General features: G+C 49.8%; 1 protein-coding gene and 1 long non-coding RNA gene across 9 annotated transcripts in view; one reads left to right on the top strand and one right to left on the bottom strand.

The window, feature by feature from the left end:
* BCO2 (beta-carotene oxygenase 2) overlaps window positions 1-14367 on the bottom strand; it is a 479892-nt gene that overhangs the window by 195829 nt on the left and 269696 nt on the right. The window lies entirely within an intron of this gene.
* Window positions 1-14367, top strand: part of LOC103009086 (uncharacterized) — a 143124-nt gene that overhangs the window by 12068 nt on the left and 116689 nt on the right. The window contains exons 3-4 of the long non-coding RNA XR_009009269.1: window positions 3394-5615; window positions 9527-9729. This is a non-coding gene — a long non-coding RNA (uncharacterized LOC103009086). The remainder of the gene's footprint in view (window positions 1-3393; window positions 5616-9526; window positions 9730-14367) is intronic.

Below are 14367 nucleotides of genomic sequence, written 5' to 3' on the forward strand. Positions count from 1 at the left end.
ACAGTGTCCACCTCCTCCCTGCCCCCCTATTACCTCCACAATGACTGGGTCCACCTCCTCCCTGCCCCTCTTACCTCCACAATGACTGGGTCCACCTCCTCCCTGCCCTCCTCTTACCTCCACAATGACTGGGTCCACCTCGTCCCTGCCCCATCTTACTTCCACAATCACAGTGTCCTCCTCCTCCATGCCCCCTCTTCCCTCCACGATGACTGGGTCCACCTCCTCCCTGCCCCCTCTTACCTACAAAATGACTGGGTTCACCTCCTCCATGCCCCCTCTTACCTCCACTATGACAGTGTCCACCTCCTCCCTGCCACCCTCTTACCTCCACAATGACTGGGTCCACCTCCTCCCTGCCCCCTCTTACCTACAAAATGACTGGGTTCACCTCCTCCATGCCCCCTCTTACCTCCACAATGACAGGGTCCACCTCCTCCGTGCCCCCTCTTACCTCCACAGTGACAGGGCCCACCTCCTCCGAGCCCCCTCTTACCTCCACAGAGACAGGGTCCACCTCCTCCGTAGCCCCTCTTACCTCCAGAGTGACAGGGTCCACCTCCTCCCTGCCCCCTCTTACCTCCACAGTGACAGGGTCCACCTCCTCCGTGCCCCTTCTTACCTCCACAGTGACAGGGTCCACCTCCTCCCTGCCCCCTCTTACCTCCACAGTGACAGGGTCCACCTCCTCCCTGCCCCCTCTTACCTCCACAGTGAGAGGGTCCACCTCCTCCGTGCCCCCTCTTACCTCCACAGTGACAGGGTCCACCTCCTCCGTGCCCCCTCTTACCTCCACAGTGACAGGGTCCACCTCCTACATGCCCCCTCTTACCTCTACAGTGACAGGGTCCACGTCCTCCCTGCCCCCTCTTACCTCCATTATGACGCGGTCAACCGCCTCTCTGCCCCCTGTTACCTCCATGATGACACGGTCCACCTCCTCCCTGCCCCCTCTTACCGCCAATATGACCAGGTAAGAGTATTAGCTAGAATTTTCCATCCCAGTGTGCCCAGATGGGAATCTCTCCCATCAGGTTTTGGAAACAGAGATCCAGAGACTTCCCCGCCCAAAATGGCTGGGACTTAAATTCATCGATAGTCTGGTGTTCTTAGGGACTCTTTTAATGTATCTGGTCCGTTTTGCCTGGGTGTCTTTAAAAATAACTCACCCCCTCCCAAAACATTTTCAACTTTGCCTCCCAAAAAATGTCAGAAACAGCAAGATCGATGCAAAGACCCATGAGGATATTGGAAAGAGATGCAAAGCGTCTTTTAAAGAGAGACGGGTCTTTGCAGATGCTCCTGGGAAAATTTGTCAATGCATTTGCAGGAAGTACGGTTCGGTTCATGTGTCCAGGTAGCATGAATGGACATATTCACCAAATGAAGGAAAAAGACTGCTTATCATCCCCGACTCCCAGCCGGGGACCAGGTACAGGTCAGCCAGCGGCGGAGTTAAGGTGTGAGATTCCACTGGCCCGGAGCGAGTCTGCAGGGTGATGGGCAGGGCTGTGCTGAGTGAGGCCTGATGTGGAGAGCACAGCTCACTGCCCCAGCCAGGGAGTGGACGGAGGGTGGCATCTTCCAGGGGGGAACTGGAAGGGTTTTTCCAAACGGGCTCATGGCTCATATTGTGAATGGAGGGTGTATACAAAATACTGCAAGAGGCGAACAAAAGTAAACTCTTCAGAAACATCCTTTTTAATGGCTGCATAGCATGCAATCCTGTAGCTGTATAATTTCCTTCCCAGTCCTAACCGTTGGCTATACCAGTTGTTCCCTAATTATCTTTTTGCTACTCAAATATAATTTTCTTGCTGTGCAAATCACTAAGCACCTAGAGCCAAACTGTGCCAGGCACGGGTCTCATACTTATATGAATTACCTAACATTCACAACAACCCAAAAGGCAGGTACTGTTATTTGCATCTTCCTGTGTAGTTTTCTCCTTACTTAGTATCATTTTGTCCAGTGGAGTTACTGGGCCAAAAGATAGAATCACACGTCACGGTCGTTAAGTACCAGCAAATTTCATCTTCCCATAAGTCATGCGTGAGAGCCCCACTATTCTCAGATCTTCAGCAGCATCTGGTATTGCCACTGAAAAATTTTTAAAACAAATAAATTTACTTCTTTGATAAAATGCCATATCATAGTTTAGTAATTTGCATTTCCTTGATTATCTGTATTTGCAGTTCAAGAAAATGGGTGTTAAGAGTTTGACATGGGGAAATGGCTAAAATAATGACTGGTGACAAAACCAGAATAAAAATGGGGATCAAGTAAGGGTATAATAACTAAATATGATGCATAGAAGAGACTAGAAGGAAATGCATCCAAATGTCAGTAGTGGTTGCCTTCGGCAATGGAAATCTCTCCCTTTTTCTTTGTCTCCCTCTCACATACACATTTGTTAAATGTGTCTGCATTATTTCTGTATTCATAAAATATTTTACAAATTGTTTGGAAAAAAAATATGTTAAGCCAAAACCTCAAACAAGATTATAAAATGAGAAAAACCAAGGAACGAGACTACTTCACTATGGGAAAAACTGCAGTATTGTGAGACAAGCAAGCTGTTTCCTTTTCAAGGCAGGGACTGGGGGAGGGTCAGAGGAGTCTGGAGCCCCAGGCCGAGTGAGTAGACGGGGATGAGGGTTGAATCGTGCCCACGTAGTAAGCGTTTGTGGCCTGAATCACTGCATCCGGGCCTGTCTGAGCAACACGACAGGTGTGAGAGTGTCACCGCCAGACGTGTCCAAATTCCCTGCCCCGAGGCTGCAAAGTGGTTTCATGCACCACGTTCACGAAGCCCGGGCGGGACGGGGAGGGGGTCAGCGTCTGCCACATCAGATGCCCAGCGCCTGGGGACAGGCCCAGCTGTTACTGTATTGGGCAGGGGTCCATTTTCTTGACTGAAAAAGAGAAAACTGTTGAAGTCTGGGGTATATTTAGAACTCACAGACAGACGTGTTCACGGGTAGGGGTGTGTACTCCTTTGGGGGAGAAAGCTTTCAGCAGCGTTCTCCAGCTGGTTAGTATTGACCTCTGGCCCAGGGATGCTGTAGCCAGGAGTTGGTCTTTTTAAAAAACGATGATTTATTGTTTTCTATTGAAGTAGAGTTGATTTACAATGTTATGTTAGTTTCAGGTATACAGCAAAGTGATTCGGTTATACATATATTCTTTTTCAGATTCTTCTCCCTTATAAGTTATTACAAGATAGGGAATATAATTTCTCCCTGTGCTGTACAGTAGGTCCTTGTGGCAGGAGTTATTCTTAGGAGGGGTTGTTCCTCGTTGAAGAAAGATCCCAGAGAAACAGCGTCAGTAAGATGTTCTCTGGGAAACGGTGTCCTTACGTTCATCCCCTCTCATCCTCTTTTCCTGCAGAAATTTGAGGATGCCATCACCTATTGGCTAAACAGAGGTCGGAATGGGCACGACTGCTACGATTACCACCAGCGCCACCACGATGAGGATGCTGCGATCGGTCCCTGGAGCCCCTAGGGCTTCAGGCACGGAGCCAGCATCAACTATGACGACTACTGACCGTCGCTCAGGCGGGCTCGGGGCCGCAGGCTCCGCACGATGCCCGGGCTGTGTCTGCTGCGCCTGTTCTCGGTTCATCCTTCCTACCCGCTTTCTGTGGCCACAAAGGAAGAGTTAAAGCAAAGAACGTAAATGCCTTCCGAGGTTTCATGCAAGTACCTAACAGTGCATTTCATTTAAAAATAGAAATAAAAACATTTTGTTAACACATCTCAGAGTTCACTTGGATGAAACTTGAGCTGGCGAGAGTTTTCCTTCCCTGCATGTTTCTGAGGTTGAAGCAACTTCTCAGAGGCACCTCCCCTCTGCTATCTGAAGTGTTACCTCTCCAAGAGTTCCCACCACCCCAGACCATGGGACCGAGCAGGGGTCTTCAATGTATTCGAATTCAGTCCACACTAAATGCCAAATTAAGAATAAAAAAGCAAGAAAATTTAGCTGGAAATTAATTTAAGGTCACAGAACACGGTTTGGGGGATGAAGCATCCACATGGGTTTGCAAATTTGCTGTTCCACATCCCGAGCCAGAGGTGGACCTGTTTAATATTGTCAGGCAGGAAAAAAAGGGTAATAGAAAAAACACGGAAGTTTGGTTGATTCCACAGCCTCACTTGTCTTAAAAAAATTAAACCTTGTCTAATGAGTTCAAGAAAGATTTACGAGTATACATTGCATCATGTTTAAACAATCTGAGTGAATGAAAGAGAAAAGTGTCCTGGGGGTGGGTAGAGGGAGGGGAGGAAAGTGGGGAGGTGACACCTGCAGAGGGGAGGGGCCCTCAGAATGGCTCTTGAACTCGTGTGGGTCACAGACCCTCTGACAGCCTGATGGAAGCTTTCTCAGAAAAATGATAGGTGATTTTGCATATAGTCTCTGAAACACATCCTCATTCACAAGCTGCAGATGATAAACCCCTGGGTTTGGTGGGAAGTTCCTACCAGCATCAGGAGACCAGTGTTTGTGGACAATCCTTTGGAATCCTTACAACTTTTAAAACTTTGTGGTAAAATGTACACAACATAAAATCCATCATTTTAAGCAGTTTTAGATGTATAGTTCAGTGGCATTAAGTACATTCACCTTGTTGTACAACCGTCCCACCGTCTACGTCCAGAATCATTTCATCTTCCCCAAACTGAAACTCTGTCTCCATTAAACACTCACTCCCCATCCCCTCCCCCAGCCCCTGGTACGCACCATCCACTTCCTGTCTCGGTGAATTTGACTCCTCTGGGGATCTCATATGAGTGGAATCAGACACACAGTATTTGTCCTTTGGTGACTGGCTTATGTCACTGAGCATAATGTCCTCAAGGTTCATCCATGTTATAGCAGGTGTCAGAAGTTCCTCCCTTTTTAAGGCTGAATAATATTCTATTTTGTGTGTAGCCCACGTTTTGTTTATCCATCATCCATCAGCGGACACTGGGTTGCCTCCACCTCCTGGCTGTTGTGAGTAATGCTGTGGACACGGGTCTGTAAACATCTCTTCATGTCCCCACGTTCAGTTCTTTGGGGGATATACCCAGAAGTGGAATTATTAGATCATATGGTAACTCTGTTTAATTTTTCGGGGAATCACCACACATGTTTTCCACATCAGTTGTACTACTCTACATTTTGATATAACGTAGAGTTGTAATAGGGAAGAACATTTTGTATTCTCTTACAAGTTAATTTAAGCCGATAAGCTTAAATTCCACACAATGGCCCATCTCGGACCCTTGCCTCCGAGAGATGAAGGTAAATGAGCATTCAGCTCAAACACCTGTGTGTTTAGCTCCCAAGAAACCTCCTGAGCAGGCCCACCTGTGAATGACTGCAGGAGGGAGAAATGAACACCTCCCCTCCGGAGGCTGACGGGAACCAGGAAGTGCTTGGCTTTAGTCCCGCCCCTTGTAGTATAAAAGGAGCCCGACTGCTGCCGCAGGCAAGACGGCTCCTGGGGGCACGAGCCCACCGTCTTCTGGGTTTGGGGGCTCTCCGAAGGAAGTCGTTATTCTTTGCCCAGCAACTCGTCTCCTGATTATTGGCCTGTCCTGTGGCGAGCAGTGAGAGCTTGGGTAACAGGGTTCCATGAAAACTTTCGTTTCTTTTTCTTCACTCCTCTGGGGCAGCCGCAAACCCCAGTGCAGCGTTGAGGGGGAGGTGGGGTGGGCGTGATGGAAAGGACGTCTTCACTCTATTCCTCACCTTAAATGTTGCCGTGCTTCTCCATAAAGTATGTTTGCTGGGTGTTCTTGGTCGACGTCTTTTGTCAAGTTAAGGAAATTACTATTCTTTGAAAAATATGCTAAGAAAAACTTTAAATGTCATATATGGATGCTGAATTCTAGTTTCTTTGTCTGTTGAGATAACATATCCTTTTAAATCTGTTAATTAACAACAGTTCTAGTAATACATTTTCATATTAATCAGTCTCATTCCTGGAATAAAAACTAACTTGATCATGATTTTTTTTTTCAGTGTTGGATCTGGTTGGATGATATTTGTTGAGAATTTTTGCATCCGTGTCCATGAGGAAGATTGGGCTGTAGTTTTCTTTCCCGTTCCGTTTTTGTCAGTTTGGTTGTCCGGCTTATGCTGGTTTCTTAAAATGAATTGTTTATTATTTCTTCACGTAAGAATGGAATTATCTGTTTCCTGAATGTTTGGGAGCATTCTGATAAAGCCATTTGCATGTGGTGTTTTCTTCATGGTAAAAATTTTGACCATTGCATGCATTTCTTTTACAGGTAAAGGATTATTCTGGCTTCGTTTCTCTCCTTGAATCTGTTTTGCTAAATTCTATCTTTCTCAGTAGTCATCAATTATATGAAAATTTGAAGGGTGTTGAGAGTTGGTCTCAGGATCTTATCTTTTTTTCTCAGTAACGTCTGTGGTTATGGTGTTTTTCACTCCATTTCATTTGTGCCTTTAAACAAAATGAATCTTGTCTTTTCAAACATGTAGTTTTTGCCTTGTTGATGTGCTTCTCTATTTCACAAATTTCTGTTCTCTTAATTTCCTTCCTTCTGCACCTGTGGGTCTTTGATTTCTGTTAGATCTTAGCTCAATTTTGAGCCTTATTTTTTTCAAAGGCCAATTCTTGCTATTCTAAGTTTCCTTTCAAGAATTGCATCCCATGAGTTTGATGTGAAAAGTGAGATGATGAATTTGTCTAATTTCAATGATAATTTCTCCTTTGACCCTCGAGCCGATTACAAGTGTTATGAAATTTCCAAGTGAATGAATTTTTCTAATGATCTTATTGGCTTTGTTTTCTAACTTAATTGCATTGCGGTTTTTAAAAAATGTAGTCTGATCATAATTCTTTGAAGTATACCAAGGTCAGCTTTACATCTGAGCGTGTGCCAAACCAGCACGTGTTCATGTGTGCCTGAAAGGAATGTGTCTTTTCCAGACATCAGATGCAGTCAAGTGCATTAGCTCAAGCCCGATGGTGACACTGTTCACATCTTCTATTTTCTTACTAATTTTCTTGGTTCATTTGATCTACCGATTACTGATAAGTGTGTTAAAATCTACTATGACAATGGATTGGACAAGTTTTTCCTCTAATTCTGTCAGTCTGGCTTCGCATGAGGCTATACACAAATTCCCATGGGACACACATCTAGAATCGATACATTTTCCCAGTGAATGGAATCCCTTATTGTTCTGCAGCAAATTTCCTTATTTCTAATGATGCTTTTTGCCTGAATTCTCCTTTGCTATTAATATGACTATAGTTTGCCTCCTGCTGGTTACTAATTGCCTGGTCTGTCTTTTCCATAGTTGGGCCTTTTATCTTTCTGCGTGCTTTAGGTGTGTTTTTTGCAAAGAGTACATAGCTGAAATTTGTTTTGTTTTTAAAATAGGGTATAACTCTTAAGGTCTGAACAGGAGAATTTAGTCCACTTACGTGTATTGAGATTTATGATTTGGTTTCTTTTTTTTTTGAGATTTTTTTTTTGATGTGGACCATTTTTAAAGTGTTTATGGAATTTGCTACAATATTGCTTATGTTTTATGTTTTGGTTTTTTGGCCATGCCAAAAGATCCCATGCGGGATCTTAGTTTCCTGGCCAGGGATTGAACCTGCACCCACTGCATTGGAAGGCAAAGTCTCAACCACTGGACCTCCAGGGAAGTGCTTTGTGATTTGGTTTTATCTCTAACATCACATTTTGAATTTTGACTTGCCCCATTTTACGTGTTCCTCTCCCCCTTTTCCTCTTCTCTTGCCTTCATTTGGACTGTTTGTTTTCCTTCACTTATTCTTTTCCCTTCACTTCTTTTGAAGGTTACACTGGGTCTGTTCTATTAGTGTTTGCCCATTTAATCCATATTTAACAAGTTACCAGTAATCAATAGCCATAGTCTTGTCCTGGACAATACAAGGACCCCAAAATACTTTATTCTGCAACCTCCCCTCCCAATTTATAACCTACAGTAACTTGGCATTTTAAATCGAGTCTGCTTTATTTCCCCATAAGTTACCGTTGTTTCATTTATAGTTGCTGGTTTGATTAGGTGTCACAAAGCCGCTTGGTTCACTATTTCTCCTTCAGAGTCAGGCCACACATCTGAGCTCATTTTCCTTTGGCTTTAACTCCATCCTCCAGAATCCATTTAGTGAGGGTCCTTTGATGGTAAACGCCCAAGTTTCACACTTTCCCTTGTTTTACTCGCTATAGAATTCTTGCTTGAGTTAATCAGCACTTTGAAGATACTATCATATAGCCTTGTGGTTTCCACTGTTGATGTGAAGGCTTTCATTATAACCTGTCTTTCCTGTGGGGAGGGGACACCGTCCTCTCCAGCTGTCTTTTATAACAGACCCACCTTTGTTACTTATATCTGTGTCTATATATTTATACTGCTTGGGGTTTTTTGGGCTTCTTAATCTGAGGGTTGGTGTCTTTCAACAACTTTGGAAAATTCTATTTCTTTGAATGTTCCTTCTTCCCCAGCCTATTATTTCTTGAACTTTATTCAGGTGTATAAATGTCACTATTTTCCCTTTTTCAAATGTGCTTAGTTCTGTCTTGTTATCTGTTCAGATTTTCAAGTTTCCCTTTCATTTCCTTAAAGGTATTAAACTTTATTTCCACCATCTGAAGTCGTTGCGGCTCTATTTCTAGCTGCCACCCGTTGCTTCTCACTCATGGTGTCTCGCCTCCTTGATGTCATGTAATTTCTAACCATGATGTACTCATTTTCCTTGGAGCTGTTTTTTGTTTTTTTTAAATTTATTTATTTATTTTTATTTTTGGCTGTGTTGGGTGTTCGTTGCTGCACGCAATGTTAAGCCTGAGTTAAGTTGGATTCTTCCAGCCAGCACTTGGATTTCTTGTTGCTAGTGGCCTAAAGTTCAGGGGCCAGGGCTGGGGGGTGGGCGTCTACCAAACAGGGATCCCTCGTGGTCCCTGTTCTCCTGGTGCCCTCTCCCCACCCACCCATCCACTCCCACCCATAGCATCCTAAGTGCCCTTGGCACTGTGATGGGTTAATTTGTCACTTCCCCTCATCAAGGTGGAGCCTTTTGGGGGCTCAGTCTGATAGGGGGCATCTGACCCGGGCTTTGTCTCCTATTCTGATGCCAGGCAGCCTTCGGAGAAGCACAGGCTCTACAGGATTCTGCAGAATCCTCCAGGCAAAGTCTGCTTTCGCTTCATTTTGGGATTCTGCAGATTCCTTGCTTTCGTATCATCTAAGGGATGCATTTTAAACAGATTTTTAAAACTCACATTCAGCAGCCCATCTACTCCCACTGGAGCATTGAGGACTCAGGTTATCTCTCTAATCTGCCCCCGCTCCTAGAGGCTCCCATTTGATCATTGACTGAAAATCATGCAGTCTTTACCATTTTTGTGTGTCTAGGAAATCTCTTCTAAGAATAATGCTTTTTAATACAGAAAATACACAAGATTACAAATGAAAGCAGCTATATTGAAAAAGATATCAACACTTTATTTTTTATTTATTTAAGGCATCCAAGGCATCTTCGTTGGGAAAATTATCAATCACACAGGTGATGGTGTGACAGACGTTTCTCCAGCTGGACGGTGAACCCAGGATGCGGATCACCACAGTCTGTGCCATGAAGTCCTCAGCGCCGCACACAGAGCCTGTGGGACCAGCCGCTCTAGAGAGTGTGCGGGGTGGAGCCTGACGTCGCCCGGAAAGAAACAGGTGACGTACTCTCACGTTTCCATGTGAGGACAATGGACACAGGGGTAGAAAGTCACCTCCTGGACACAACGTGAGTTAGGAACAAAAGGGGAACTATAGCTCAGATTAGGCGGTCCTTCCCACACCCCTTAATCGGCCACCCTCCCCAGGACGATCACCACCTTCTTAGCTTATCCGTGGCCCCTGACCCCCACAAGACAGGGTCTACCTCCTCCCGGCCCTCCTCTGACCTCCCATAACAGGGTCCACCTCCTCCCTTCCCCCTCTTACCTCCATTATTACAGGGTCCACCTCCTCCTTACCCCTTCTTACCTCCACTATGACACACTCCACCTCCTCGCTGCCCCCCTCTGACCCCCCATAACAGGGTCCACCTCCTCGCAGCCCCCCTCGGAACCCCCATACCAGGGTCCACCTCCTCTCTTACCTCCACAGTGAGAGGATCCACTTACTCCCTGCCCCCTCTTACCTCCACAGTTACAGTATCCACCTCCTCCCTGCCCTCCTCTTACCTCCACAATGACAGGGTCCACCTCTTACAAGCCCCCTCTTCCCTCCACAATGACTGGGTCCACCTCCTCCCTGCCCCCTGTTACCTACAAACTGACTGGGTCCACCTCCTCCCTGCCCCCTCTTACCTCCACAATGACAGGGTTCACCACCTGCGTGCACCCTCTTACCTCCACAATGACAGGGTCCACCTCCTCAGTGCCCCCTCTTACCTGCACAGTGACAGGTTTCACCTCCTCTTTGCCCCCCTCTGACCCCCCATAACAGGGTCCACCCCCTCCCTGCCCCCCTCTGACCCCCCATAACAGGGTCTACCTCCTCCCGGCCCCCCTCTGACCTCGCATAACAGGGTCCACCTCCTCCCTTCCCCCTCTTACTTCCACAATGACAGGGTCCACCTCCTCGCTGCACCCCTCTGACCCCCCATAACAGGGTCTACATCCTTCCTGCCCCCCTCTGACCTACCATAACAGGGTCCACCTCATCCCTTCCCTCTCTTACCTCCATTATGACAGGGTCCACCTTCTCCGTGCCCCTTCTTACCTCCACTATGACATACTCCACCTCCTCGCTGCCCCCCTCTATCCCCCCTGAACAGGGTCCACCTAATCCGTGCCCCCTCTTACCTCCACAGTGACAGGGTCCACCTCCTCCGTGCCACCTCTTACCCCCACTATAACAGGGTCCACCTCCTCCGTGCCCCTACTTACCTCCACTATGACAGAGTACACCTCCTCGCTGCCATCTTCTGACCCCCCCGTAACAGGATACACCTCCTCGCTGCCCCCCTCTTACCCCCCATAGCAGGGTCCACCCCCTCCCTGCCCCCCTCTAACCCTCCATAACAGGGTCCAACTCCTCCCTGTCCCCCTTTGACCTCCCATAACTGGGTCCACATCCTCCCTTCCCTCTCTTACCTCCATTATGAAAGGGTCCACCTACTCCGTGCCCCTCCTTACATCCACTATGACATAGTCCACCTCCTCGCTGCCCCACTCAAACCCCCCTTAATAGGGTACACATCCTCGCTGCCACTCTCTGACCCCCCATAAGAGGGTCCACCCACTCCGTGCCCCCTCTTACCTCCACACTGACAGGGTCCACCTCCTCCGTGCCGCCTCTTACCTCCACTATAAAAGGGTCCACCTTCTCCGTGCCCTTTTCTACCTGCACTATGACAGAATCCACCTCCTCGCTGCCCCCCTCTGACCCCCCTTAACAGGGTCCACCTCCTCGCTGCCCCCCACTGACCCCCCATAACAGGGTCCACCTCCTCCCTTCGCCCTCTTACCTCCACAATGACAGTGTCCACCTCCTCGCTGCCCCCCTCAAACCCCCCGTAACAGGGTCCACCGCCTCGCTGTCCCCCTCTGACCCCCAGTATCAGGTTCCACCTCCTCGCTGCCCCGCTGTGACCCCCATAACAGGGTCCACCACCTCCCTTCCCCCTCTAACCTCCACAATGACAGTGTCCACCTCCTCGCTGCCCCCCTCAAACCCCCCGTAACAGGGTCCACTGCCTCGCTGCCCCCCTCTGACCCCCAGTATCAGGTTCCACCTCCTCGCTGCCCCGCTGTGACCCCCCATAACAGGGTCCACCACCTCCCTTCCCCCTCTTACCTCCACAATCACAGGGTCCACCTTCTCTCTGCCACCTCTTACCTGTACAATGACAGGGTCCACCTCCTCTTTGCCCCCCTCTGACCCCCCATAACAGGGTCCACCTGCTCACTGCCCCCCTCTGATCCCCCATAACAGAGTCCACCTCCTCCCTTCCCTCTCTTACCTCCATAATGACACGGTCCACCTGCTCGCGGCCCCCCTCTGACCCCTCATAAAAAGGTCCACCTCCTCCCTGCCCTCCTCTGACCCCTATAACAGGATCTACCTCCTCCCTGCCCCCCTCTGACCCACGATAATAGGGTCCACCTCCTCGCTGCCCCCCTCTGACCCCCCATAACAGGGTCCACCTCCTCCCTTCCCCCTCTTACCTCCACAATGACAGGGTCCACCTCCTCGCTGTCCCCCTCTGACCCCCCATAACACGGTCTACCTCCTCCCTGCCCTCCTCTGACCCCCCATAACAGGGTCCACCTCCTCCCTTCCCCCTCTTATCTCCATTATGACACGGTCCACCTCCTCCGTGCCCCTTCTTACCGCCACAATGACAGGGTCCACCTCCTCGCTGCCACCCTCTGACCCCCCCGTAACAGGGTATACCTCCTCGCTGCCCCCCTCTGACCCCCCATAACAGGGTCCACCTCCTCCCTGCCCCCTCTTACATCCACAGTGACAGTATCCACCTCCTACGTGCCCCCTCTTACCTCCACAGTGACAGGGCCCACCTCCTACATGCCCCCTCTTACCTCCGCAGTGACAGGGTCCACCTCCTCCGTTCCCCCTGTTACCTCCACAGTGACAGGGTCCACCTCCCCCGTGCCCCCTGTTACCTCCACAATGACAGAGTCCACCTCCTCCGTGCCCCTTCATACCTCCACAATGATAGGGTCCACCTCCTCTTTGCCCCCATCTGACCTCCGATAACAGGGTCCACCTCCTCCCTTCCCCCTCTTACTTCCACAATGACAAGGTCCACCTCCTCGCTCCCCACCTCTAACCCCCCATAATAGGGTGTACCTACTCCCTGCCCCCCTCTGACCTCCCATAACTGGGTCCACCTCCTCCCTTCCCTCCCTTACCTCCATTATGACAGGGTCCACCTCCTCTGTGCCCCTTCTTACCTCCACTATGACAGAGTCCACCTCCTCGCTGCCCCCCTCTAACCCCCCTTAACAGGGTACACCTCCTCGCTGCCCCGCTCTGACCCCCCATAACAGGATCCACCTCCTTCTTTCCCCCTCTTCCCTCCACAATCACAGGGTTCACCTCCTCGCTGCCCCCTCTTACCTCTACAATGAAAGGGTCCACCTCCTCCGTGCCCCCTCTTACTTCCACAATGACAGGGTCCACCTCCTCTTTGCCCCCCTATGACCCCCCATAAGAGGGTCCACCTCCTCGCTGCCCCCCTCTGACCCCCCATAACAGGGTCCACCTCCTCCCTTCCCCCTCTTACCTCCACAATGATAAGGTCCACCTCCTCGATGCCCCCCTCTGAACCCCCATAACAGGGTCCACATCCTCCCTTCCCCTTCTTACCCCCATTATGACAGGGTCCACCCCCTCCGTGCCCCTTCTTCCATCCACTATGACAGGGTCCACCTCCTCGCTGCCCCCGTGTGACCCCCCGTAACAGGGTACACCCCCTCGCTGCCCCCCTCTGACCCCCCATAACAGGGTCCACCTCCTCGCTGCCCCCCTCTGACCCCCCATAACAGGGTCCACCTCCTCCCTTCCCCCTCTTACCTCCACAATCACAGGGTCCACCTCCTCGCTGCCCCCTCTTACCTCTACAATGACAGGTTCCACCTCCTCCATGCCCCCTCTTACCTCCACTATGACAGAGTCCACCTCCTCGCTGCCCCCTTCTGACCCCCCATAACAGGGTCCACCTCCTCGCTGCCCCCCTCTGACCCCCGATAACAGGGTCCACCTCCTCCCTTCCCCCTCTTACCTCCACAATCACAGGGTCCACCTCCTCCGTGCCCCCTCTTACCTCCACAGTGACAGGGTCCACCTCCTCCCTGCCCCCGTCTTACCTCCACAATGACAGGGTCCACCTCCTCCAAGCCCCCTCTTCCCTCCACAGTCACTGGGTCCACCTCCTCCCTGCCCCCTCTTACCTACAAAATGACTGGGTCCACCTCCTCCCTGCCCCCTCTTACCTCCACAATGAAAGGGTCCACCTCCTCCTTGCCCCCTCTTACCTCCACAGTGTCAGGGTCCACCTCCTCCGTGCCCGGTCTTACCTCCATAGTGAAAGGGTCCACCTCCTCCGTGCCGCCTCTTACTTCCACAGTTACAGGGTCCATCGACTCCGTGCCCCCTCTTACCTCCACAATGACAGGGTCCACCTCCTCTTTGCCCCCCTCTGACCCCCTATAACAGGGTCCACCTCCTCCCTTCCCCCTCTTACTTCCACAATGACAGGGTCCACCTCCTCTTTGCCCCCCTCTGACCCCCTATAACAGGGTCCACGTCCTGCCTGCCCCCTCTTCCCTCCACTATGAC

This window comes from Balaenoptera acutorostrata, chromosome 9 (genome assembly GCF_949987535.1).
Source record: "Balaenoptera acutorostrata chromosome 9, mBalAcu1.1, whole genome shotgun sequence".
In the NCBI taxonomy this organism is placed as follows: domain Eukaryota; kingdom Metazoa; phylum Chordata; class Mammalia; order Artiodactyla; family Balaenopteridae; genus Balaenoptera; species Balaenoptera acutorostrata.